We start from the raw sequence: 26,440 nt of genomic DNA, 5'->3' as shown, positions 1-26,440 counted from the left end.
TCATGATAATGGCATCGTGTGATTTTTTAAATGTCTATCTCTTTTAGAGAGTAATCTGGGATTTTCTTCAAAATAATGTGGGAAGGGGAAGATTGATGGGGTATGGATGAAGCAGCATTGGCCATTGGTTGAATTTGGGGGCTGAGGTGATAGTTACATGTTTACATTTTATAAAAATTTTCTTTCTATTGTTTATATGTTTGAAATTTTCAATAGTAAAAAAAAGGTGTTCTTTGAAAGAAACTTGGAAAGTAAAATTGACTAAGTTAATAATAAATTGGATATTTGGCAAATATAAGTGTGATGGAAGAGTCAGAAATGACCCTGGGTTTCTGATTTTTGCGTCTGGATCTAAAGTGGTACCCTTCTGTGATTTAGAGAGCAATAAGCAAGAACTATGTTTATAGAAGGCCGTTAATCTACTTTGGACCTGTTCAACCTGAGGTATCTCTGAGACAACTAAGCAAAGTAGAAATAGACGACAGTTAGATGGGTAGATCTGGAGCTAGGCAGAGAGATCTGGGCTAATGTTGTACATTTAAGAATCAATAGCTCACAGAGTTTATGATTGAGTGGGATTGCCTGCGCACTGGTTCTCAAATTTGAGCATGAATCCAAATTACCTGGAGAGTTCACTCAAAGACGAAGTGCTGGGCCCCAACCCCAGAGCTTCTGATTTAGTAGTTCTAGGTGTGACTTAACAATTTACATTTCTAAAAATTTGACAGGTGATGCTGATGCTGTAGGTTTGGGGGCCACATTTGGAGAACCACTGGCCTAGGAAGGTAGTATACACACTAGTTCTCAGCCTTGGATGCACAGTGAGAAGAATGTCAAGAAGACAAGGAAGAGAGAGCTTCCAGTTGAAGGGAATGCTCAGCAGACCAAATGCTGCTCAAAAGTCCAGTAGGATGAAGGCGAAAAATGTCCTTTGGATCAGCACCATAGAAATAATTGGTGACTTTAAGGAGATAACATTTCAGTGGAGTGAAGGGAAAATCAAATTAGACGGGTTAAAAAGTAAAGAAGGAGGTGCAAAAATAAACGGTGAGTACAGATAACAGTTTTGAGAAGTTTGGTTATGAAGCCTGCAAAGGGGAAGAAAAATAGCATTGTGGCTAGTAGGAAGGTAGGGCTGAGAGCAGACATAAACATTAAGATCAAATCACTGAGATCAAACACTGCCCTCCATTTGAATTAAAAAAAAAATTAAACCACCAATTCCCTTTCTGAAGATGAGTTGTTCAATAGTTTCATCTTTAAAACCTGAAGAGTCTTCAAAAAATCCAAAGGATGGACTTTGATCTTGGATATTTGGGCATTTTGCAGAGGAATGGGTAAGTTTATTGAAGCACAAGCTTCTTCCCAGACATCACATGTCTTAGGAAGCTGCCATTCTACTACCTGATAAAATTGACCTCCACTTTCATTTATTTCATCATTGACTCATTCATCCATTAAACATTCATCAAATACCTATTATGTGGTAGACATTGTGCTAAGCTCTGGGATTACAGTAGTGAATGACAAGAGTCATTAGAATTAGAAGTGTTAGAGAACTGCAGGGAGCTCTCAGAATATATACCATAGGATGTAACGTAATCTGGTGAGCCAGGGGAAGGTGGCATTGAATGAATATGAAATGTCCAGAATCAGCAAATCTGTAGAGAGGTAGATATATTAGTGGTTGCCTATGCCTGAGTAGTTGGGGGGTGGGGGAATGGGAGTGACTGCTAATGGCTACGAGTTTCTTTTTGGGGTGATGAGAATGTTCTACAATTTATTGTGGTAATGGAGGCACAACTCTGTGAATATACTAAAAACCACTGAATTGTACACTTTAAATGAGTGAATTCTATGGTATGTGAATTATATCTCAATCATATATATATCTCAATCATATATATGGCTCAATCAACATATGTGTGTGTGTATATATATATGATTTGAAGATTGAATTAGTTAAAGAATAAAGTATTTTTTCACAGAGAAAATAATGCATACATTGGAAGAAAGAGTGTGGCATCTTAGATGTGAAAAAAAAATTCTGTGACTGGCATGTTTCTTGAAAGAGTATATGAGTACAATGAGAGATGAAGTTGAAGATATGGAAAGGGCCCAGATTGTGTAGTGTTGTAAAAGCCATGCTCAAGTTTTGGGATTTTATCCTAAGAACAACAGGAAACCATTGTTATGTGATATGGCTATGCATTATAACTCTGCCTACCATATAGAGTAAGAAGGGAGAGTATATTTGGGAAACCAGATAACTGATATTTCAATTCTCCAGGTACAAGGCATTGGTATCTTAGATTAGGATGGTGGCAATGAATGGACAAATTCAGTAAGACTTATTGATGGATTGGAATTGAGATGTAGTAGATTGAAGTAGCAAAGCTGACTTGCTCAACCAGGTGGATGGCGAAATGGCAATACTAGAAAAGGTGCAAGCTTCAGGGTGGGGAAGCATGATTGATTTTTTATTTTTCAAATATAGTTGGGATGATCTAATGAGGAGCAGGGATGATTTGTGCAATAATGAGCTCTCCATTGGGATTATTCAAGTCAGCCTAGAGATCTTTCTGTTGAGTGGAAAGCATTCTTGCTCTAAAATAAGTTGTGGACTAAATAACAAAGTTCCCATTAAGCTCTAATGGTCCACCACAAGAAAGTCCAACCCCTTTTTTTGCCAGAATTTGGTCCCCCAAATAGCTCATGGCTGCAATAAAACCTTGTTGCCTGGAATTTGAATTCCTCAGAATCATCTATACTAGGTTAATAATTGAAGGTTCCTCATACTGGTATCTACATGGTTTATTTCACCTGTGTGCAGGATTCCAGTTTCATAAAATCCTTCCAGAAGTATTATTTAACCTAGTATCGAAGAAAGGTATAACCCAAAAGCAAGTCTCTACTGGCCCAGGAAGAAAAAGGTGGAAAGCTACAGAAACCATAGAAACTGACCCTGCCCAAAGTCAAAACAGAAAAGAGGCCTCTTACATAGTTAATCTTAATATTTTTTTCTCACATCCACTTTAAGTATCTAGCACTCTGTTCTGAGGGGCCAATTGTCATTTGTTGATTGATTTTCCAGATCTGGGAGGAGGAGGGGATGACAAAATTTTAAAATGTAACGTGAAAAATAGAAAAGCACCAATGGGAGGGAAAGGGAAAAAAGATGACAATCCAAGGAAGGCTATTTTTTGTGCTAGGCTTGCCATGAAAGGGAGCTGCCATCTCATTCCCCTGAGAAACACTTAGTAAAGACTTGCCGAATAGGTCTTTTATTAACTGTCCTATTAAATGCCCTAATGTCCTATTAAGGGAGGTAGAGGGAATTTATTTGACTACTGTTAAAGAGAAAAACCACAGGCCCAAAATGGAGTCACTTGAGCCCATGACCCCAAACCTAGATTCCATACCTGACCTTACTGCAGTTTCAACCTTCTCTGGGAATGTAATTTTAGTCTGTCAGACTGGAGTTTTTCTGCTCCTTACCATTGAGGCCATCTGTCACCTGGGCTCATTCCATCCCCCAAAGGAAGCCAAGGCAATCCTGCCTTCCCCTAAGGGAAGGTAACCTTGCCTGAGATAATCCTTTCTTTTCTTTTGCTAATGACTTTTTTGTTCTGCCCAGTTTCTGCTTACAGAAACCTTCAATATTGTAGAGGAAGCTTGCTAGAGGGGATGCTGCCCAATTCATGAATTGCTTCATGTAAAGCCAATTAGACCTTCAGATTTACTTGAATTTTTATTCTTTAACACTTTTTTCTCACCCTGATTCTTCTCCAGTTTCTACCTTGCACATAATATTCTAATACACACCCTACCAATGCTTCAAGCTCCTGCCCTTTCATGAGCCTTGCTCTCCTGGAGTGAGCATTCCGCCTTTTTCTTCTTCAACTCTCAGCACAAAATTTTTTGGGCCTAATTCACAACTTTCTAGTTTTCCTCATCTCTGAAATGGGAATAATAAAAAATGATGGTGGGAAAAATAGTAAAATCTATGCATTACAATTGCTGTGAAGATTAAATATTATATACTTGAAAATTTGTTGGAAATGCAAAAGGCCTATACAATTAGACGTTTTTATTATGTTTATTTCTACAGTGATTTCAGTTGTTAGAATTAGGGTGCTTGGCTGCTTGTGCCTCAGAAAAATCCACTATACTTCAAGTGGAAGTCAACTCACCTTGCACAAAGCCCTTCGCAGAGGTCTTTCGGTTTAAAAGCTGGAGGTGTGGGAAAAAAAAGTATGCAAATCCAGAGCGCCGGAGGCCCACTAGGCACACACCCCACTCCACCTCTAGGCACCTTGGCAGGTAGGCTTCACCTGGGGTCGCTTCCGCCTGCTGCCTTCAGGGCCCCTCTTTACCACTAGGTCTGGTCCGGAGCGCCTGGGGAAGCTAAGACTTAGCGTCCTGGGAGTTTTAACACTTTTCACGATTTTGCAGTTGACCAAGAACTCTAACCCTCCGCCTCCCACCCCCCGACCCCAGGTAGTACCAGCAACTTCGGGGTGCCCCGCACATTCCCCACGCTGAAATGAAAGCCTAGATGATGGTGTAATAAAGTGAGATTCAAGGTTGTGGAAGGAATAGGCAGTTTTTGCAGCAGCTCTAGGTGCCCTGTGTTGGGGGAAGAGACAGACTTGGGACTCGATTTTCCAGTATTTTCAGAACAGCACGCCTCTCCATGTGGCCCAGGAAAATGATAGAGCAATCTTCGGGCACTGATGCCAGGGGATGCGAAGGCGGTACGGAATCGGGGATACCTGGCCGGGTGTCTGAAAAGGAAGCGGAACCCTCACCTGTCGGGGGCGCCACCTCTTCCAAGGCTTCGGTTTCCAAGTGTGAAGAAGGGGCGGATTACCAGCCAACCGCTCTTACCGAGAGAAAGGGGCTGCGGTGTTCCGGTTTCAGTCCGGCTACAGAAACCACTCGAGAAAACAGAGAAGTTTCTTTCGCTTTTAGTTCAAGAAAAGAAAAATTGCGGAAGCATAAACCATGCCCAGAAATGCTTATGTCAGTGCAAGCGGGGACCTGGCTGAGGGGACAGCTGGAAGAAGGACAAGTTGGGCAGAGCTTATGCAGCCTATGAATGTACATCTGCACGCGTGCACATATGCAAAGGTGCAGACAGTGTCGAAACGCACGGTGTACGAGCAGACAGACTCGCCAGCATTTCAACTCCGGACTCCCGCGAGCGAGCCCTTGTGCGCTTGCGCAATAACTCTGTCCCCGCCCCCGAGTCCGCCGCGCCCCGCCCACTTCCCCTCCCGCCCACTTCCCCTCCCGCCCCCCAGCCCGGCGGCTTGCGCGGAGCATTGTGGGACACAAACAAAGTGCCCCCAAACGGGCTGGAGTGAACCGAGCGGCCACGGCGGCGGCGCCGGCCCGCACGCGCGCGGCGGCGGCTCCCTCCCAACCTCCCCTCCCCTCCCCTCACTCCCCTTCCCCTTCCCCACCCCGCCCCGCCGGGAAAACGCGAGCGGTCGCCGCGCTCCCTAAACCGCCGTCTGCCTTCGGCCAACCGCCCCCAACGGCCGTCCCCTCGCTCCTCCCCTCTGGCTCCTCGGAGCGCCGCGGGCGCTTTCCTCCCGCTGCTTCGCACTCTCCCACCCCGCGGGCACGCTGCTGCTGTGCGCCGCCATGCCCCAGCCCCGGGCTGCCCACGGGCCTAGGCGCGGCGGCCCGAGATAGGGTCCCCTCGGTCTCCCGGGGGAGGAGAGAGGCCGCGAGCTGCGCGCTCCGCCCCCTCCCCCCGGGCTGTCGCCGCCGCCGCCGCCGCCACCTCGCCGCCTCAGCCTGGCGGGGCGGAGGAGGAGGAGCACCAGGCCTCCGGGCCCCGGCACCGCCGCCCGCAGGTAATGGGAAGGGGAGGGCGGACGGGCCGCCCGGCCGGAGCGGGGCGCTGGCCAGCCGCGCGTGCCCTCGGGGTGCGCCCGCCCGGGGGCTGGCACCGCGCGTCCCCCACCTGGCCACCCCTCCGCTCCGGGAGACGCCGCACAGGGTCCCCTCAATGGCATTGAACGCTTCGGGGAGGAGACTGGCCTTGGGCCCCGCAGTTCAGGAGCAGGGACCCGCACCTTGCAGGCTGCTGCCCGTCATTTGCACGCCCGTTTGCCCCACAGCCTCCCCGAAGAGGCAGAGGTGTGCGCCTCCTCTCACCTGGGCGAGCCGGGGAGCCCGAAGCCGGACTTCTTTTCCCTCTCCTGCCCTGCTGCTTTTTCTCTGCTACTGGCAAGAAAAGGACGGCACTTCTTTAAAAAAAAAAATAGTATAATACAATCACCTCTTTTTCTTCCCTACCTGAGGATCACTCAGCAGCTAGTCAGTTTCCTGCTGGCCTAACCAGAAAGGGGGTTACCTGGAGTGAGATGACAACTGTGTCGGACCTGAGAAAGGGAAATGACATCCTTGTGAGTCACAGGAATCTTAACCAGAAGTTAGAATAAAGCCGAATAATTTTGCACCTTATGGGAACTTATAAAAATGAAGGCAAAAAGAATTTTAATTGTTCAACACGTAGGTAGATAAGTAGATCTGTTGTGGTCAGGAAAAAAAATTCTCTTTAACTTCCACTTATTTTCTTACTGTTCTACCAGGATATATAGGCCAATACCTGAAGCAAACTTCACATTGGATAGATGGCAAGGAGTTTGGATAGGTAGAGATTAGAGAGTTTTAAGGTTTCCTTTTGCCTAGGGTTTCAGTTGAAATTACGAGATTTTAAAAAAATTGTATAAATCTTCATTTCCCTCATTGTTTCAGGTTGACCGCCAATGCATATTTAATTTTACCTAACGTAGTTTCCTCATGAATGTGAGAATAGTGAAAGGAATGTTTTCCTGTACCCGTGTTTTAGGATGATTGCATTCATTAATTATGAAAAACAGTTACTTATTTTGTGTAACACTTTTAGGCATTTCACATGTGATCTTATTTAATTCTCAGAACAACCCAATGACTTAGATATTATTACTTGAATTTTATAGATAGAAACTTAAGTGATATTAAGTAACTTGCCCTAGGCCACACGGCTAGTTAAGTAATAAAGATGAGATTTGTATCCAGATGCAGTTCCAGTGTAGGTATATTTTCTACTGAACCTTTCAGTACAGGTACACTTTTTAAAATTTTTATTATGAAAAGTTTCAGTCTTACGGAGGTTGAGAAAAAAATACAATGAATACTCCACTACCTAGATTCAGTGATAAACATTTTTGCCACATTGTTCCCCCTCTCTTACCCCATTCTGTATGTGTCTGTGTGTAACCATTTGAAAGTTAAGTTGCAAACGTTATGACACTCAAATATTTCAGCATGCAGTTTCCTAAAAATAAGCACATTCTCCTTCTAACCCCAATTATCAACAAATGCAAATTTCCTCAGTATTCCAAAGTCTCTTTGGAGAACCCACCCACCCCCCATCTGTATTCAAACAAGATTCATGCATTGCATTTGGTGATTATGCCTTTAGTTCCTTAAAAAGAAAAAAAATAGTACCCATCTCCTTTTTTTCTGACAATTGACCAAGCTATTTGTCTTATAGAATGCTTCCACATTCTGGACATGTCTGTTTCCCCAAGTGTCATTTAATTTATTCCTTTATCCCCCTGAATTTCCTGTTACTGGAAGTTAGGTCTAAAGAAAATCTTGATTAGCTTAAACTTCCTTTGGCAAGAATATTTAATAGGTGATACTATGTACTTCACACTATTAATGATGCTAAATGTGACCACTTGATTAAAGTGGTGACTAACATGTTTTATAAAGGTGTGGTTTGCCTGTTCGTGATTTGGATATAATCTTGGGGTCCTACTTTAACACCAAGCAAATACCATTTCTGACTACCTTTTTGCTTAGTAATTTTAGCACCCATAGATGACTCTGTATCAGTTATTTTATGGAGCTTTTCTATAAGGAAGACTTTTCTTCCTTATAGAACTAAAGTTCCTCCTAGAAATGAGGAGCAAATCTTTAATTTCTTTAATTATCAATATTCAGAGTAAAGAGCTGGGGAAATATCACCCCCAATGGTGGCAAGTGAGATATTTTTTTCTTTTTTTATGGGGATACCATTATCGTGAGTTTTAATTTATCCATTTTTTTATAACCACTACAGTTTTTCTTTTTGATGATGAAATTGTCCCAAATTTGGACAATAGGACCCCTTTCAAGCTGGCTCCCGTGTCTTTTTAACACTCCTACTCACCATTTAGTCTTAGAGTGCTTTTTTGTCACAAATTATTCCAGCCTTGCTTTGGTACTCTTATTTGTTCCAGGTATGGAATGGGCTGTTTTAAGGAGTCTTGGTTCTTTTTAGTGAGAAATGGTATGTGGCAACCAAGTTCTGGGTGTTTGGCATGTTCCTTGCTGCTGGAGTGTCTCTGCTTTTAGGCCCTTTAAGAGGAAAGAACTACAGCTGGTTTTTTATTTGTTTGCTTAATCATAAGTTCATAGTGATATATCCAATTTAAATTTAACATAGCAGACTTCTAGACTTTTTTAATTGTCTCTTTTGTCTTAAGTGAAAATATTAGTGCCTGATAGAATTAAATGCTTTCTACTTGCTACTTGTATATATAAAATATATACTTGCTACTATGTATGTATAAAATATTTCAAAATTACCATACAATATTACTGTCAGTAAATTTTTGAATAAAGTTTAAGATTTTTTTTTACATTTTTATCCTTAGAGTATATTGCATGAAGGATGTACAATCAGAGTACTTACAGTATTCAGAAGTCAGTTGAAATACTTTTCTCTGTTTGGTTATGCTACCAATTTAATATGGTTCTTTGGTTTCGTTTTTTATTTTAAAATTTTTTAAAATTTTATTTTTGAATAAGTAAAATATATACATAGTTAAAAAGTCAAAAAGCGTTTTAAAAGTATTTTTAAAGAAACCTCACCCAAATTAGTTCCTAAGATGAAGAAATATTCTTTGCCTTTGCCATACCTTTTAATAGTTAATATTTTCTCATATATCTTAACAAGAAAGATTCGCAGTAGACAGGTATATTGAAGCAACATAGGAGTACGACTTAAATTTTTCAATTAGATTCTGATTCCTCTGGAGAAGAGAAAGCACTAAGACTGATCTTTAGAAAAGTAGATTTCAAGTTTGCTTTTGCAAGTTTCTCTTAAATATCATTTCTTTAAAGAGGCATGTAGTTGGTAGATCTTTTATGAATCTATCTACCTGTACTTGTATGTCACACAACAAAACTGACATATACATATGCTAGCTGCAAATATAAAAGGCATTTGGACATCAGTGAAGACAGCACATTTTGTTTGGAACAAAATTTGATAGAAATTATGTCTTCAAAAGAGGGTGCAATGGTTGTCTAAAGTAGACAGAGCACAGTTAGTTTATCAGCCTCCTGTCACCCGGGTGCTGAAAAGCAAAAGATGTGTGTTTTTATGTGTACTACCTTGGGTAAGAGAAAGAGCATCTGTTTCCTTTAGGGAGTGGACTGGGAAAATGGAGAATGCATATGCGTTGGACCCATTCACCCTCATTCTGTCTTTAATCTCAGTAAAATAGATTGCCCAAGATTATTAGAACACATAGGTGATAAAAAAGAGGCCACAAAAAATAGCATAGGTATGTATAACCACATATCGTAGCAGTTAGAACCTACTGTGGTAGGTTGAGTGGACTAATATGATGATGATGATAGTACTAACTTTTGTAGAGCCCTTTCAAAAAGCCAGCAGTATGCTAAACATTTTATACATCATCTTGTTTAAATCTCACATTAACTCATTGATATTGCTGCTAGTTGTCTTACTTAGCAGGTAAGAAGCATGCTCAGTATCTCGTTTTCAAACTCAAGTCTGTTGGTCTTCAGAGTTAGTGCTTAACTACTTTGCTACAGCTGACAAATATAACACATCATAACATTGAATATATTTTCATACCATGAATTAAAGGAACTACAATGATTGATTTTGTTCTATAGCAACACCAAAGATTGCCTGCCAAGAGCCCCATGTGCTTGTATTGTCTATTACATATCCTTGGTATATCATCAGATCTTGCTTCAGAAACTGTATTTAGGTAACATTTTAATAGGCATTTAAAAAGTAGAACATCAAAAACCAAGACGTATTGCTGGATTGATAGATATGTGATAAAACAAGTATAGTAGAATGTTAATGGTACAATCTAGGTCTGGCTATCCGGACATTAACCTGTAAAATTCTTTAAATTTGCTGTATCTGCAAATTTTCATAAAAAAATGTTGGAGTGGCTAAAAATATACTCTTATATTATTGACAGTTGTATAAAAACCAATAACATGCTATATCCTCTATGTTTACAATGGTCCTCTTAAAAACTTTAGTACGTTGTTCTAGCCTTGTAAAGGATAAAACCGTTTTGTCATTGAATACGGTCAAGCATCAAGGACTATTAGGGGGCTCCTAATTGATTAGGTTACTTCCAACTATAATTTTTAAATATCTTTATAAATAGTACATATATCGAATACGAGTATATATGTATATTTTTTCCTTGTTTTCTGGTATTTTGTAGACTGCTATTGAGCATGCTTTTAGTATAAGCTTTATGGGTTTTTACTTTAAATGTCACCACATTCATGACTGAAACAGATAGTTTTTCATGTACTTCAGAATGATTGCGTAAAATTTATCTCCTTGTTAAGTTGAAAGCCACATTAGTTTTTCTTTGTTCTTTATATTACAAATACTTCACCTCATTTTAGGCAATGAGCTGGAAATCTCTAGATTTTTGGTCACAGGATCTAAAATAATGTATATGTGCCTTTAAAAATATAAAGATACATCTGAAAGTAAAACAAACAAACATACTTTATTTTTGAGTAAATATATTAAAATGTATACATACATACATTGGGTTTGTATTACACTCCTGCTTGAAGGGCACATTGAGTATTACATTAATTTCTTCACTAACATTATTATTAGTGCCAAGTGACCTTAGCCAGCACATTTTTACATAGCTGGTCCTGGAGTAAATCCCTGACTTATGTTGTCATCTTTCACATTAATAATTTTGTCTTATAAGAGTGAATATTGGTAGATGAAACTTATTAATGTTTCACTTAATTAGTAATCCTTTAAGAAGAGTGAGCTCTTCTTGGAGAACATCTTCCTTGGTCCACATCGAATGTTCTTCCATTTTAATAATTTTCTTTCATAGCTTTTTAAAAACCTTAAAACTACAAATGTTTGATACCCAGTTTGCGATTTCAATATTCTTTCTATATTGCTATCCTTCTACAAGTACTGTAGTAATGGTATATTTCTTTATGTTGACGTGATTTTCTATTTTGGTTTTGATAGTTTTTAATGCATTCAGCATAACTACAAACATCTTGGGATAGCATATAACTGAGACTATGAAACTCTGGAATCAGGATTTTGTGGAACCTACTTCCCTCTGGCTTCAGAAGCAACTTTAGATAAACCCTTTTTTAAATGATTTGTTCTTAATTCAGTTCTTAATCTGCTAAGAATCTGATTCCTAGCCTACTCTTAGCAAGCAAGTTTGTTCATTACTATTCTATTAAATATTTTATTTATGCTCTTTGATAAAATTAGTAAAATCTTTGGTCCAAACAAAGAAAATAAAATGTAAGAGTTTTCAGAGACTCAGTCATACTTGCTTGACTTCTACTTCATTTTTCTCTTTTACTGGTATTTACCGGTGTGTGTATATGTGTCTTCTTCCACTTTTACCCCTTTTTACATGTTGACTCAGGGTTTTACTTTTTCCTTGGCTGTTTGCTTTCTTTCTTTCTGCTCTGGATCTTTCAACACTGCTCATTTCCTTTTTGTGGCTTTCCATTACTGTATGAGGACAGTTTCTTTTATCTTTGGTGCCTTTTACATGTAGTATAAAACTATACAAACCATACTTCTATGAGAATTCTATTTACAGGAATCACTGCCTCTCTCTGTTTTTTGGCCCACCTGGTATTGTTTCTTCCTCATTTCTTTCTATTTTCTTCAAGTAGGTTTACTCAGCTTTACTTTGAGAGGTACGCATACTGTTACGAGCACAAACTGAACAACCACCTGGATTCATATCTTGACTCTGATGCTTACTAATTTTGTGGCTTTGGGTTCCTTAACTTCTCTGTGCTTCATTTTTCTTACTGGTAAATTAAGATACCAAGTAGTACCTGTCTCAAAAGGTTGTGTGAAAATTAAATTAATATGTAAAAAGTACTTTTAAAAAATGCCTGGTACATACTAAGTACTATGTAAGTATTAACTATTCGCTAATGATTATTGTAGTTCATTTTTTAGAAACTGATTCAAAGCCATTGATTATTTTTTGACAGTTTATTGAGATACGACTCAAAAGCCATAGAATATTGCCACTACAAATTTGTGGTCTCCGATTGGATTTTCCAATTTGTGGTCTCCAATTGGGTTTTTCAGTGCCTCCTAGCCGTCCTTCTTTTTCTTGTCTCCACACAGATTTCTCATGTTTTATTTTCCTCAAAATTCTGCCTTCTTTTCAAGTCTACTTCTGCCTATAACTTCAAAGAGAAATGAAAGCCATAGCTGTCAGACAAAAACTTGTACTGCTTCTTACCACCCATCTATAAACTTAACTGTAACTACACCCTTTCTTTGCTGTTTTTCTATCACTGAGTCTCCTGTTTAAGGCTAATTCTTTCACTCATGCAGTGAATCCAGTTCCTTTCTACCTATCCAGAGACCTTATATTATCTGCTATCACCTTTTCCTGTTTTTTTAACTTTTTCTTCTCTGCATCTTTTTCCAACAATAATCAAAACATTCTCTTATATTTTACCACAATTAAAAAAACAAGACATATCTGGGGGGAAAATTGTCTAGTTTCTCCCATTGTATAAAAATACCAGTATCCTCCCTTGAGCTCTTATTTCCCTCCAGCTAACCCCTTGCTCTGTCTTTAGAACTAAACTTCTTAAGACTGAATTGTCTATACTCAAAATTTTCACTTCCTCATTTCTGTACACTCTTTATCTTTGTCTATCCCAATCTAGCATCTGACTGTTATCTCTTCCTTATGTGCTATTATAAGGTCATCAGTGACTCTTTGTGGCTAAATTGAATAGACTTTGGTCCATATCTTATTTGACCTTTCAATAGCATTTGACACTGTCAGCCACTTTTTGAAATAATTCTACCGTCCTGTACATGTATATTTCTTTCCCTGTTTTTTTTTTCCTGCTGCTCCACCCCTTTTTTTCTCTTTTTTTTCCTTGATCAGTCTAGCTAAAGGTTTATCAATTTTGCTTGTCTGTTCAGAGAATCAAGTTTTGGCTTTAATTTTTTTCTGTGGCTTCTCTGTTTTCCATTTAATTTATGTTTGTACTTTATTTCCTTCTATTTGTTTTGGGTTTGTCTTGCACTTTTTCTAGCTTCTTAAGGTAGAAGACTAGGCCATTAACTTTTTTTTAATTGTAGTGAAATACACATTAAAAAATTAGCACCATAACCATTTTTTAAGTGTACAGTTCAGTGGCATAAAGTACATTTTTACATGTTGACTTTCTGGGTTTTACTTTTTCCTTAGCTGTTTGCTTTCTTTCATTCATCACCACCATTCATTTCCAGAACTCTTCATCTTGTAAAATTGTAACTATACCTATTAAACAAAAACTCATTCCCCTCTGCCCCCTGCCCCTGGCAACCACCCTTCTACTTTCTGTCTCTATGAATATGACTACTCTAGAGACTTCATATAATTGGAATCAGATAATAATTGTCTTTTTGTGTCTGGTTTAGTTCACTTAACATAATGTTCTCAAGATTGATATGGTAGCACATATCAGAATTTACTTCTTTTAAAAGGCTGAATAATATTCTCTGTCTGTATATAACACATTTTCTCTATTGTGAATAATGCTCTGATGAACATTTGTGTACAAATAGACGTTCGTGTGCTCACTTTCAATACTTTAGGATACATACCCAGAAGTAGAATTGCTAGATCATATGGTAATTCTATTTTTAATTTTGTGAAGAACCAGCATACTGTTTTCCATAGTTTCTACACTTACAATTTCCCTCAAGGGTTTCATTTATCCACATCCTTGTTACGTGTTTTTTTTTTATAGTAGCCCTTTTAATGAGTGTGAGGTGGTAGGGTGTGTGGTGGGAGGCCATTGATTTTTTTTTACTTTTCTATGTGTGTGCACGCACACGCACATATACAGAGGGTGCCAAAAAAATGTATACCGATAACAAAAGATAAATACAGGTCACATTTGACTACTGTAATTACCAGAGGTGCTCAAAGTGGTTCCCATCAGCGTCCAGACACTTCTGATTATGGAGAACTACTGCTTGAGCAACGTTGACCAAAGTGTTAATGTCTCTTTAAATGTGTGCATTTTTTGGCACCCCTGGTATATATGTGTATATATACATACATACGTACACACCCATATATACATATATGTGTATATTTAAAGCAATGGGAGGAAATTCTAATAGTTTAATGTTATTGATTTGAGTTATTGTTTAACTCCAGGTAAATTTCAGTCTCTCTTTCTCAAAGCTCTAAAATAGAAAGGACTTCTTTATGTAGTAAAATGATAAAAAAAAAGTTATGAAAGTTAAATGAATATGAATGTCTAACCACTGTGATACCCTCCGAAACTACTGTAAAATAATATTGAATGTCAACTGTAATTAAGAAATTTAAAAATAATTAAAGTTAAATGACTTTTTTATAACTCAGATACAGTAACCCATTTGCAATTCTTCCTGAAAACTTAACAAACATTTAAGGAAGATCCTTGGGAAATAAACGATCATCAAATAAAGATCACATACACTTTTGTTAGTGTTCAAAGTAAGTAAAAGCATGTTCTCAAATATGAGTACTTACGTGAATTCATTATAAAATGTGGTTCCTTTCATGAAAAAGTATAGATATTTGTTCTTGCTTATATTGACAACAGAATGATAATGCTTTTTTGGAACAAAACTTAAAATATGAGGTACTGTATGTAATATTTGTAAAGAAAATAGTGAAAAACTTCATATTTTAACAGTAACTTTCTGGAAAAGTAAGTAGAGTTGTCATTTTCACTGGTTCACTCAAATTTTCTATGTAAGTTTAGACTGAAGTTTTTACTTTGAGTTAGGGCTCTTCCATTCTTAAACCATCTATATTAACAAGTTTTCTATAAAACGTTTTCATGTGTTATATATGTTAAATTCTTTAAAAATATTTCTCAGGTTCTATTTTGTTCATCATTTGCTGTTATACTTTTATTAATGTGATTAAACATAAAGGAATATGCGTATTCCAAAAACAAACACCATAAACCACAAACATTTATTCAACATTTTAAAAATGCCCTCTGTGTTGGGCAGTTACAGAATACGCACAGGCTCAGCCTCTTCCCTCAAGTAGCATGTGGATCTATAGAAGGCAAGGTCTGTAAACGACTGATTGATCACCTGTTTTACATAAAATACTCCATGAGGAATAGAACAGTGATCTTTTTGTGGCCATAAAGGGATGCTCAGTTGAGAATTACTGCCCTGTAATAAGCAGTATTACTGCTTATTATAACACATGTTGTAAGTGGTGTGGAAACAGCAATGATTAAGAACCTCTGCTGGTGTGGCCACAGAAAGACCTGTACACACATGTTCACAGCACCTTTATTGATAATAGCCCCAAACTGGAAACACCCTAAAAGTCTATCAACAGTTAAATGGTAAACATTATGGTACACCCATACAATGGAATAGTATTTAATAATATGAAGGAACAAAAAATTCTTGAGCCTGGGGCCGGCCCGGTGGCTCAGGCGGTTAGAGCTCCGTGCTCCTAACTCCGAAGGCTGCCGGTTTGATTCCCACATGGGCCAGTGGGCTCTCAACCACAAGGTTGCCAGTTCAATTCCTCAAGTCCTGCAAGGGATGGTGGGCAGCGCCCCCTGCAACTAAAATTGAACACAGCACGTTAAGCTGAGTTGCCGCTGAGCTCCCGGATGGCTCAGTTGGTTAGAATGCATCCTCTCAACCACAAGGAAGCCAGTTCAACTCCCGCAGGGGATGGTGGGCTGTGCCCCCTGCAACTAGAAAACGGCAACTGGATTTGGAGCTGAGCTGCGCCCCCCCTACAACTAAGACTGAAAGGACAGCGACTTGAAGCTGAACGGCACCCTCCACAACTAAGATTGAAAGGACAACAACTTGACTTGGAAAAAAGTCCTGGAAGCACACACTGTTCCCCAATAAAGTCCTATTCCCCTTCCCCAATAAAAATAAAAAATAAAAATTCTTGAGCCTAACAACATGGATGAATCTCAAAAATAATTATATCCAGTGAAATAGATCAGTAAGAAAGTATATATTGTCTGATTCCATTTATATAAAATTCTAGAAAATGAACCTTATGTAAAATAGAAAGCAAACCAGTGGCTGCTGGGGGAGGGGCAGGAGGGAGAGACTCGCAAAGAGGCATGAAACTTATAGGGGTCATGGAAATGTTCCTTATCTTGATTGTGGTGATGATATATGTCAAAACTGATCAAATTGTGCATTTTAAACATATGCAGTTTATTGTGCATCAGTTTTATCTGAAGCATTCAAATGATTTTTTAAAATAAATTTTATTGGGGAACAGTGTGTTCCTCCAGGGCCCATCAGCTCCAAGTTGTTGACTTTCAATCAAGTTGTGGAGGGCGCAGCTCAGCTCCAAATCCAGTTGCCGTTTTGAATCTTTAGTTGCAGGGGGCGCAGCCCACCGTCCATGTGGGAATTGAACCGGCAACCTTGTTGTTGAGAGCTGGCGCTCTAAACCGCGGTGCCATCCGACCGCCCCTCCGGAAGCTCAGTGGCAGCTTGTCTTCAATGTAGTTGGTTGTGGATGGCACAGCTCATTGGCCCACGTGGGAATCGAACCGGCAACCTTGTTTTTCAGAGCTCGTGCTCTAACCAACTGAGCCACCTGGCCACCCTTCATTCAAATGATTCTTAACACAGATATGATAGATTCCAAAATATGTTGGAATTATCCTTGGAGACACAGGACATACACTCTGGTAAACCTGTTGGTGCTATATCAAATGCCAGGTCAGTTGTCATGACAGATACTACAGGAGTTCAGTGAAGGGACAAGCAGCATAGGTTAATAATAAAAAGAGGACAGGATTTAAATAAAGTCAGAGTTCCTGATTTTGAGCCCCTACTAGGCCACTTATTTTCTCTAATCTTTATGTTCCTTGATCTTTAAACTTTCCTCATCTACTTCATAAGGTTTTTAAAATCCAAAGAAAATGTATTTAAAAACACATTGTAATCTGAAAAGTGACATACAGATGGAAGGTATTGCTGACATGTAGGGTGGAAGGAAGAACAAAGCAGAGAAGTATCTGACTGTTCAGAGCAATAAGGAGGGGAGTTCCAAAAAGAGACCAGAAGTAGGGAAATGTAAATCCATATGGTGTATTCAAAGAGTAAGTCAAAATCAATTTGGAGTTAATAATTAATATTGCAGACTAAGGAAAAGGTAGCAGCCTAAGGCATCTAAAGATGTAAAAGAGCTGAGAGAATATGAGGTACATGGCAAGAAAGCTTAGCATCAGTATGTAAATTGCTGTTTACTAGCGCTATGACCTTGAATGAGTCATTTATTCTCTGAACTTCAATTTCTTTATCAATGTAATGGGAGGATTTCAAGGGTTTTATATATTGAACTTGGTATCAATTGTATACAAACGTGTTGAAAAGAACAAAATGTTATTAAGAGTTGTTCAGTGTGACAACGAAGGCATGAGGTAATAAGTGCTGGATTCAGATTGTTGTATTTTAGAGGGTATTTGAATAATGGAGGGTTTATTCAAGGCTGGTGACACTAAAGGCAAGGAGACCAGTCAGGATGCTATTTAAGTAATCGTAGGCAGTGGCTAAAGGAGAAAAGAAAGAATGGATCTGAGAAAGGTCTTGGTATCCAAGTCTGTGTTGGGAGGAAAAGGGAAAGATAGAAGTTGTATTAGTTTCCTGTGGCTTTTATAATAAATCATCATAAACTAGATGGCTGAAAACAACAAATTTATTCTCATAGTTCTGGAGCACAAAAGTTCAAAATTAGTATCACTGCGTTGAAATCAAGGTATTGACAGATAACTACTCCATCCAAAAGCTCTAGGGGAAAATCCATTCCTTGCCTCTCCCAGTTTCTGGTGGCTACAGGCATTCTGTGGGTTGTGGCGACATTACTCTGATTTCTGCCCCGTCTTTTCATCACCTCTGATAGGTGTGTCATCTCCTCTGCCTCTTATAAGGATGCTCTTTAGAGCCCACTTGGATAATCCAGGCTAATCTCCCTGTCCCAAGATACTTAATCACACCTGCAAAGTCTTTGCCATAAAGGTAACATTCTCAAATTCCAGAGATTAAGACATGGACATATTTGGGGGGAGTGACCTTTTAAGTCTACCACAGAAGTCAAAGATAACTCTCAGGTTTTCTACTTTTTGGAATGGTGGTATCATAAAAGAAAATAGCATTTGTGAGAAATGATGATGACTTCATTTGGACCTGCCGAAGTACCTACCTATGGGATTTCTGTGTGTGGATACTCATTTTATGTATCAGAAAATCTTGAATTAAGTGGCTTAAATGCCAAGGACATTTATCATTTTAAACAAAAAACAAGGAATCCTGGAGTGAGGCAACTTCAGACTTGATTGTTAGCAATTCATTGACATCATCAGGGACCTAAGTGCTGAACTTTTTTCTTTGCCATACTTAAACTGGCTTTCCTTATGATCACAATTCTAGGTCTTAAATCCAAAGATGAGCACATATAGCTGGCTTGTTTTGTGTGCCTTGTTTTATCAGCAAGGAGACCTAACCCTAACCCCTGAAGCTCCCTAGCAGGCTCTATTCCTCTTTGCCAGATAGATATTTAAAACATTTTCTTGATTATCTTTTACCTAAATAGACCTATTATATCTACATTGCAAATTTGTTGAGGTAGGTACCCTCCCCCACCTTTCCCCCACACTGTACACAATCCTCCTTTATGATTATCTTAAGTGACAAATGGATTTTACTACTCATTGATGTGCAAATTTGAAGATAGGAAACCAGCTTTTTCTGGCGCGGGTCAGAAGTTTAAACAACAGCCCATTCACCTTGCTTAGCCTTCTTTAAGTTCTTGTTAACAATTTCCTAACTGTCTCCTGATTTAACGTTAAGGCAGTGGTTTAGTGTGGTATATGGACTCGCCTGGGTATCCCCGGAACCTTTCTGAGGGTCCACAAGGTCAAAACTTTTTCATAACAGTATTAACATACTATTTGTCATTTTCATTCTCAGTCTCACGATATTCAGTGGAGTTTTCCAAAGGCTACTTGAAATGTACTATCACAATAGACTCAATACAGATGCAGATGAGGGATCTGGCTGCTGTAAATCATACTTTAAGAGATTTGCAAAAATCAAGTGCCACTTTTTCTGAGAAAATGTAGTTTTTTAAAAAAAATAACATGTAATATGCTTATTTAAATAAATCATTTTTTTTACATTTCTAAATTTTTTTTACTTATGACACGGTAATTATTAGTAGATATCATTCACATAAACAAGGGGTCCTGAGACTATAAAGAGTTTGAAATCTTGCCATCGAGTGTTGATGCTACTCTAATTACATAGTCAAAAGTTTTTCAATTTCACCAATCATTTTCCCTTGTTACTTGCTGACTATTATCAATTATGTAGACAAAGCATCTTCATATGTTGCAAGATTTGCTGTGGGTACTTCAGAATCATTCATACTATTCAGTGATTTATCCCATTCATGGAGCAGCATGCTTTCTTACTCTTTATTAATATGTTTAACTGCATTTTATTTCCAACATAATCAAAGACTTCTGTGAATCACAGACTAACCTCTAAGATAGTATTCAAGTTTACACTTTTAGCATTCTTAGGATTTTTTGCTTACTGACTATGCTGGATTTAATAACATCCATAACCACCTCAAAACTAAGCAGAGGACAATGTAATGAAGACTAGAGAGCAATGACTCAACCACCTTGCAAGGCCATTGTTACCATCTCTTGGTCGTGGGCATAATTAACTCTCTTGCTCTGGAGAATGACTTTGATTTATGAATAAACATTCATGAGCAGAAGAGTAATTTTTCTAAATTGGTTTGTAAAGGGAGAATAGCTGAGGGAAGATTTCCAGGTGTTGACAAAAGATGGGAGGTGGTGAATCAAAAACGAGTACCAGATTTTAAGCTCTGGGTGACTGAGCAATTGAAAGCATCCATCATTAACAGAATTAGAAAATCTGCAGTGGCGTATCATTTGGGGAGAAAGAATTTAAGTTCGGTTTCAGGTGGTGAATTTGAAAGATAGCAAACACATTTAGATGGAATTGTCCAGCACTAGCTGGTCATGAGAGGCCCAGAATTGAAATTCAGGAAGAATAATGGGGTTAGAGATTTGAGGTGAATTCAGCCAGAATTGATAGAGTCAGAGATCTGTCATTAAAGATACTTCTTCTGTTACTTAGTGTTGTGTCACATTCTTGTGTATATAGTATGTGTTATGCACAGGTGCTTTCCATATACAGCTAGTCCCTGACTTACGAAGTTGACAACAATTTTTCAACTTTACAGTGGTGCGAAAGTGTTACACATTCAGTAGAAACTGTACTGAAACTGATGAGTTTTGATCTTTTCCTGGGCTAGTGATATCTACTGTGAAACTCTCGTGATGCTATGTTGTTTTGCAGCAAGTACTACAATTGATACTCAGCTTGTAAAATTCTGGCCTGATAGCAATGTCTTTTTCAAATATCATTTTATTATAGAATTTGCCTGACTTTCTATCAGTTTGACAATTTTCAAAAGTATTTACTGGAATGAGTCATAACTTTTCCCATTCCAGTCTGTTTAGTTGTACAAAAATGGTTTGTCGTTTTCAGGATAGTTGATTACTAATTTGAACAGATTGACTGTGAGTTCTAGAAGTAATAAGATAAAATTTTATTTCAATAAGAACAATTGTTTCTATATGGAAACTGAATAGTTCTTACAGTATTATCAAATTAATGGCAGGAGTGCTTTAACTTAGGAATACTGGCTCCAGGGCCTGTTTTTCAGTATGATTATTATACAAAGCAGTAGATTCCCAAGAATAAAGTAATCTGGGTTCCACTCCCATCTTACATTAATTTACTGACTTGGTTAACCTTTCCGGGGTTTTTTTTTAGCACAGCATCTAGTCCGATAAATGTTTCCTGAACTAAACTTAATTTCTTAAACTATAAAATAATCTCCTTATACCCCTTTCAGCTTCAAAATTCAAATTCCTTTATTCTATTTCTGAGGGGTTTTTTTCTAGTTGAGGGGAGAAAAATGCCTCTTTACGATCTTTTCCTCCATCCTTTATCTCTTTTAACCTCTAAGATAGTATTCAAGGCATGAGTAGTAATATCTGTAGTATAAGAGAATGAAAACTATCAGGTCCAGAGTCATACCTCACAGTTTGGCTTATGTATGGTAGCTCTGGAGACACTTAAAATAGTATTGACTGTATTAAAACTAGATGTTTTCCCATAAATGTCTATATCTTCAAAGGCTGGTGATTTCCAGAGTTGCTATAAGAAGTCCTTTTCTTGAGCAGCTTTAGTCGGGGTCCTCAAAGAAGCAGATCTTACCAGAGGTTTTATAATTGCTATCTCTTTATCAGTTGTGAGTTAAAACTAGAGCTTAAAGAATGGGGCTTCCAAAACCAATTCACACCAGAGCTCAGTGAAGGCAGAGCCTGTGGAGTCCTGTTCTGTGGAACACCGAGGAAAAGCTACTACCGGACGCCATCTGTCACCAGGGGTAAAGGAGACCCCAATGAGCCGAGGGGCAAGATGTCCTCGTATGCTTTCTTTGTGCAAACCTGCCAGGAAGAGCACAAGAACACCCAGACTGTTCCGTCAGTTTTGCCGAATTCTCCAAGAAATGTTCAGAGAGATGGAAGACCATGTCTGCAAAGGAAAAGTCAAAGTTCGAAGATAATGGCAAAAAGTGACAAAGCTCGCTATGACAGGGAGATGAAAAATTATGTTCCTCCCAAAGGTGATAAGAAAGGAAAGGAAAAAGATCCCAATGCTCCTAAAGGCCTCCATCTGCCTTCTTCCTGTTTTGCTCTGAACATCGTCCAAAGATCAAAAGTGAACACCCTGGCATTGGGGATACTGCAAAAAAATTGGGTGAAATGTGGTCTGAACAGTCAGCCAAAGATAAGCAACCATATGAACAGAAGGCAGCTAAGCTAAAGGAGAAACATGAAAATGATATTGCTGCGTACCGCGCCAAGGGCAAAAGTGAAGCGGGAAAGAAGGGCCCTGGCAGGCCAACAGGCTCAAAGAAGAAGGAACCAGATGAGAAGGAGGAAGAGGACAAAGATGATGAGGAGGAGGAAGATGAAGAATAAATGGCTGTCCTGTAATGATGTGTAGAGTGTGTGTCTGTGCTTAGGCAGTTGTTTTGCTAAGAATGTGAATTTAAGTGCGGCTCAATATTAGCTTCAGTATAAAAACTACAGATTTTTGTATAGCTGATAAGATTCTTTATAGAGAAAATACTTTTTTAAAAATGCAGGTTGTAGCTTTTTGAGGGGCTGCTACATACAGTTAGATTTTAAGGCTTCTGATGTTAAATGTTTCTAAATATTAAATGTTTTCTTAGTTTCTTGTGTATGGTAGCACAGCAAACTTAGAGAAATTAGTATCAATAGTAAATTTGGGGTTTTTAGAATATTGCATTTTGTTTCTTTAAAAGATTTTGTAATAAAATTATGTATATTAAAAAATGGGGCTTCCATATCTTAATTGCCACAACCTAATGTGTAGTACCATTAATAGTTTTAGGAATTATGAATTACTTAAGTATTTGTCATTATTGCAGTTACTTCAGCTTTATTTTGTCCATGAATACACTTCTCATGAGAAGGGTGAGGAAGCAAAGTGTGCATATTGTCTATTAGCAAGAATGACACAATGAAACAATTTTCAGTAACATAACACACAGTGTAATTATGTAAAATTTACCTACATGGTTGCTGCATTTTAAATATTACATGTGGCTAGAGAATCAGAAAAAAAATCAAGATTTTCATCTCAGTGTCAAAGCTTAATTTTTTTCCCCCTTCTTTCGCCTCCCTCCCCCCACTCCGGTTTAAGCCATTGTTTCTCCATCTAGTTGTAGGGCACAGCTCCCTGGCCCATGCTGATAGTATTATGAGCTTTGCGCTCCCCCCCCCCCCCCCGCCCCCTGAGGCAGTTGGTGACGTGTCGTTGGTTGGCTGCTCATAGCAGCTCACGGCAGCTCTCACTGGCTGCGGGCCACTCATGCTGGCCACCGACTGCTCCTGGCAGCACATGGTAGCCCGTGGCTGCTCATGGCAGTCCAGCTCCAGGGAGAGCCGTTGTTCACAATCTTAACTGTAGAGGGCGCAGCTCACTGGCCCTTGTGGGAACCCAACTGGTGATCTCAGCATTAGGAGGAGTACGACGCTCCAACCACCTGGGCCATCGGGCCGGCCCTATTTTATCTATATTTTATGCAGTTTTTAAAAAAATCTGGCCTTTCCCATGGAGGTGTATCACGTGTGAACATCATCTGTCATGTGTCATGGCTAAATTAATTAAAATACTGATAACTGCCAACTTGAAAAGAGACTGTGAATAGTTTGAATTGGTAGCTACCCATACTCAAGATGAAACTGCGAAATACCAGAATTTTATGATTGTGATCGCTTCTACCAAGTGATGTATTAGAAGGCGGAGGAACTCGGTGACTTCAAACATTCCTCTCTACCTGAAGATTCTTTGATTTTGTGAATAATCCTTGCTTTTATTAGTTAAATAGGGGATTGAAAACCCGTGGAAACAACCTGAATATCCAGCAACAGATGAATAGATCATATATATATATACGTGTGTGTGTGTGTGTGTGTGTGTATATCTACATAGGTGAATCTTATGTAGCCTTTTAAAAAGAAAAAAATACTGATGCATGGATGAACCTTGAAGAAATTATGCTAAGTAATCCAGTCAGTCAGAAAGGGACAAATAAATATTGGGTGATTCCACCTACTTGAGGTACCTAGAGTAGTAAAATTCATAGAGACAAAATAGAAGAAGTGTGGTTACTAGGGGCTGGGGTGTTGTTTCTTGGGTCTTAAGGTCTCTAGATAGTTTTTATCCACCTTTCAGAGTTGTTTTATATTTATTTTATATATAAAGTACATAGTACTTAACTGCTAAGTGGAAGGAACAGGAAGAAGTACAGTAGTACCTCAGTTTTCAAATATAATCTGTTCCGGAAGACCATTCGAGTTCTGAAACGTTCGAAAACAGCTGACAGCTAGGCCTAAGGCTCTTGCACTCAGCGGAAGCTACGTGATATGTTCGACTTCCGAAGGTGTTCGAAAACCCAGGTTTACGGCATTCGTAAACCAAAATGTTCGTCAACGGAGATGTTCAAAAACCGAGGTACTACTGTGTATTTCATCTTGGCCCAGAATCTAGTCTCTTGCCCATCTTTTCATTGGGTTGTTTGTTTTCTTACCATTGAGTTGTAAAAGTTTTTTTTACATATTCTGGGTACAAGTTCTTTGATAGGTGCGTGATTTGCAAATAATTTCTCTTAATGTAGTGTTTTCACACAGCAAAAGTTTTAAATTTTCATGAAGTCCAGTTTATCATTTTTTTCTTTTGATTGTGCTTTTCATTTAATGTCTATGAATTCTTTGCCTAACCCTTTATCCCCTGCCTGGACATACAGGTTTTTTCCTATCTTACAAATGTTTTATAGTTTTAGTTTTACATGTAGATCTATGACCCATTTTTAGTTAATTTTGGGATAAGGTGTGAGGTTTCAGTCAAGGTGGTTTTTTTTTTGTTTGTTTTGAGGGTAGTTTGTATATGGATGCTCAATTGTTGCAACATTTATTGAAATGACTATCTTCTCTATTGAATTGCTTTCGCACCTTTGTCAAAAATCAGCCATATTCGTGTGCACATATTTTTGAACTCTCTTCTGTTCCATTCATCTCTGTGTCTATCCCTTGGCCAATACCACTCTGTCTGGATTACTGTAGTTTTATAGTAAGTCTTTAATTTAGTGTGATAAAACTTTTTCTTTTTCAAAACTGTTTTGTCTATTTTACTTCCTTTGCTTTTCTGTATAAATTTTAGAATCAGCTTGTTTATATATACAAAAAAAATCCTGTAATTGTAATTATGTTAAATCTTTACATCAATTTAAGTAGAATTGACATCTCTACTATGTTGAATCTTCAATGCGTGAACCTGCCTCTTCATTTACTTAGGTCTTCCTTAATTTCTTTTTATCCATGTTTTGTGCTTTCAGCATGTGGGTTATGTACCTGTTTTGTTAGATTTATATTTAAGTATTTTGTTTGTTCTGCAGTTGTTATAATGATACTGAATTTTTTTAAATTTAGATTTCTTACTCTTCATTGCTACTATATAAAAATATAATTGACCTTGTGTACTGTCATGTTCATCCTGTATCCTGTCACTTACTAGCTCTAGGAGGTGCGTTTTGTTTTGTTTTTAAGAATCCTTGGGTGTAGACAATCATGTCTAAGTAGGAACAGTTATTTTTTTCCTTTCCGATACATATATACCTTTTGGGTTTCTTTTCCTTGCCTTTTTTTTTGATTATAGCGGGAAAGCATGTAGTCTTCAACCAGCAGATGTGCCAACTTGTAGATTTTTTTGTAGTTGTCCTTTATCAGGTTGAAAAAATTCCCTTCTATTTCTAGTTTGCTAAGATTTTATCATGAAGGAATGTTTTGGGTTTTTTTAAATGCTTTTTCTGCATCAGTTGAAATTATGTGGTATTTCGTACTCAAACTGTGCATATGGTGGATTAAATTGATGGATTGTTTTTAATATTGAACCCCAGGATAACTCCCTCCTCTTGATTGTGGTATTGTTTGTGTTGCTAAATTTGATTTGTTATTATTTTGTTGAGGATTTTTACATCTGTGTTCATAGGGGGTATTGTTTTGTAGTTTTTTGTACTGACTGTCTGGCTTTTATATCAGAGTACTGCTGACCTCATAAAACAAGAAGTGTTCTTTTTTTTCCTGGAAAAGATTGTGTGGTTGGTGTTACTTCTTTAAGTGTTTGGCAGGATTCTGTAGTGAAACCATCTTGGCCTTGAAGATTTCTTTACAAGGACTTTAATTATGAATTCAATTTCTGTAACAGGATTATTTAGGGTATCTATTTCATCTTGGTTGAATTTTGTGTGTGGTTATCTCAAGAATTGGCCCATTTTATCTTTGTTGTCAAGTTTAGGGGTATAGTTGTTTGTAATAGTCTCATACTTTTTATGTTTGTACTATGTTAAAGAAAAAAATGAAACAA

The 26,440-nt window shown here is 38.3% G+C and overlaps 1 protein-coding gene and 1 pseudogene across 5 annotated transcripts in view; both read left to right on the top strand.

Moving 5' to 3' along the window:
• Positions 1-5,332: 5,332 nt before the first annotated feature.
• Positions 5,333-26,440, top strand: part of ZBTB44 (zinc finger and BTB domain containing 44) — a 91,619-nt gene continuing 70,511 nt past the window's right edge. For 2 of the 4 annotated variants that reach the window (XM_081038004.1, XM_081038003.1), the window contains exon 1: positions 5,334-5,867. The gene's annotated coding sequence lies outside the window, so the exon portion shown is untranslated. Of the gene's footprint in view, positions 5,868-26,440 lie in introns of all 4 variants that reach the window. The other 2 variants (XM_081038001.1, XM_081038002.1) reach the window with 2 other exon arrangements.
• Positions 21,878-22,470, top strand: LOC308492422 (high mobility group protein B2-like; annotated as a pseudogene). Its single transcript has one exon. The product of its transcript is annotated as a high mobility group protein B2-like (transcript).

Source organism: Rhinolophus hipposideros (genome assembly GCF_964194185.1).
Source record: "Rhinolophus hipposideros genome assembly, chromosome: 24".
NCBI lineage: Eukaryota > Metazoa > Chordata > Mammalia > Chiroptera > Rhinolophidae > Rhinolophus > Rhinolophus hipposideros.
The sequence above is the reverse complement of the archived record's forward strand: the minus strand, read 5'-3'. Positions and strand labels throughout refer to the sequence as shown.